This window comes from Cydia amplana, chromosome 10 (genome assembly GCF_948474715.1).
Source record: "Cydia amplana chromosome 10, ilCydAmpl1.1, whole genome shotgun sequence".
In the NCBI taxonomy this organism is placed as follows: Eukaryota; Metazoa; Arthropoda; class Insecta; order Lepidoptera; family Tortricidae; genus Cydia; species Cydia amplana.
In genome coordinates, this window is record NC_086078.1 from 15662210 (window position 1) to 15664858 (window position 2649).

Here is a 2649-nt window from a genome sequence, read left to right on the forward strand (position 1 = left end):
TTTTTTATGCTGAAGCTCTGTGCTTGATGTTTTTTTACCTAATATAACATTTGAAATATATATTGTTTAAATTTATTTCATCGGAGTTTTAATTGGAATGTTAGTTTATAGAATCAGCTTAGCACAGGAGCGCCGCGACAGCATCTCGCGCGCGAGATTGTCTATCCGTCTTTTTCTAACTGTACTAATTAGAGAGGGAGGGCGCGATATGTCGCAGCGCTCCTTAGCTAAGCCCACAGTTTCAGAAGGGAAATGGTTTATATCAAATGTTATATTTGGTTAATCAAACAATATCGCACCTCCTTAGAGCGCTAGCTAATATTCAAATTATTTGAATTAAGTATCGATTATTGCGCGTTGTTAGACGCTTTGTAATTTAAGGAAAAACTATTATTTTATTAAGTCTAACAACTAAATGTGAGTAAGAGGAGACTTGTTGTAATATAAGTTCTTGTAAGATAGCTTTTACCGCTACTATCTAATTTATTAGGCTAAGGGCCGGTTTCTCAATCTCAGGTAATTAGCATCACAGACGGTCAATTTTATTGAACAATATCAGTACATTCATTTAAGTGAGAATTACACATATACTCGTAAAGTAAGGACACCAAGCACGAAGAACTTCGTACATTACCCGCCGTTTCCTGTCTCTATCGCACGCGTATATATATGATGTTGCTTTCCCGCTCGCACAGTGGCATCGATCGCCGGCATCATGAGCGGGAAGGCAATATATTTACGCGCGTGCGATCGGAATAAAAAATGGCTTGTTAATGTAGGAAATTCTTCGTTCTTACATTATCGATATATAATATATCTCCCCATCTCCGTTTTTAGGGTTCCGTATCCAAAGGGTAAAAACGGGACCCTATTACTAAGACTCCGCTGTCCGTCCGTCCGTCTGTCACCAGGCTGTATCTCACGAACCGTGATAGCTAGACAGTTGAAATTTTCACAGATGATGTATTTCTGTTGCCGCTATAACAACCAATACTAAAAACAGAATAAAATAAAGATTTAAGTGGGGCTCCCATACAACAAACGTGATTTTTGACCGAAGTTAAGCAACGTCGGGCGGGGTCAGTACTTGGATGGGTGACCGTTTTTTTTGCTTGTTTTGCTCTATTTTTTGTTGATGGTGCGGAACCCTCCGTGCGCTAGTCCGACTCGCACTTGGCCGGTTTTTCCTTTACAAAATGAATGAATAGATAATCATTGCGCAATATTATTGACCATCTGACGTTCAAACTGAAGATTGAAGAACCGATTCGTAATTGGATTGGCGTCCCCCAATGGGCTGTGGGAAATCAAAGTAAGGTCACACACTATTGTGTTAGGATTAAGATCGGTTTCCTAGGATAGCGGTGCCGTCATATAGCGGCCGTCTCCATACTAAATAATACGGCTAAATATGGATGTCGTAGTATTTGTATGGAGACGGCCGCTATATGACGGCACCGCTTTCGGTGGAATCCAAAGCTTTAGCGATATTGTAAGTATATTTAGTGCCATTTAAGTGCGACTAGAGGCCATGGAGTTATACGATATCATGCGAGAAAATTCGAGTTTTAATAATGAGTCGCTTCACTTCAAACTCGGGTAAATCCATCTGTCAGATTATGCGATTTTGGTATTAAGAAAAGGTAGGGTAGATATTTGCTGAGAGGGTCGAATGGGTTTACCCGAGTTTGAAGTTAAGCGACACAAATAACAAATCGTATTGTTTTTACTGTAAGCCCATAGGGGCCTATTTCTCGAACTATTAATAATATGTGTGTTGTCATGGTAACAACTCATGAGCTTATATTGCGTCTAAAATCGTTCTAGGAATGCTAGTTTGATTTGATTTTTGCCGGTGCTTTAAGAAGCCCATGTAAGTAATCTAAAGTATGAACTCTACGCATGAAGAATTACGTACATCGACTCGCCTGTTTCTATCTCTATCGCACGTGTTTATATTACTGTCCCGCCGATGACGCCGGCGATTAATGTCACTGTGCGAGAAGGACAGCAATATAAATATGCGCGGGTGATAGATATATAGGCTTACCGCCTTATTCATAAACGTCTGCTAAGTTAATCAGCTGATGATCGTCGTTTGTCCCTCTCTATGGCATAACGACAGATAGGGACAAACGACGATCATCAACTGATTAAGTTAGCAGCCGTTTATGAATAACGCCATTAGAGGATATAACCAAACGGAGTAGCCATTATCAGGCGTACCCATCTGTCGAAAATAGGCGGCCAATGGATGACCATTGGCCGCCATTGGCGCCATACATTGTGTATGAACACAATGTATGGACTGACGTTTATCTGACATGGCTATTTTTACGACGCATACATTTGACGTCATGACGTGCCCCTCCCCCGCAAAAATCGGCAGACTGTTTTTTTACAGAAAATTACAGACAAGGCGTCTCCGTTTGGTTGTATACTCTAAGGATATAGGAAAGCAAATTCTTCGTGCTTATTATATACAGGGTCATTTTTGGACCGTTAGCCACATTGTGCAAGGTAGGTCATAGGGTCATACGAACATACTGAACAACTTTTTCTATGGGACCAACCCCGAAATCCCAAAAAAAAATTGGCCTTCCCATAGAAAACGTCGACTCCACTCCACTCTACCAAAATCTATGAAAC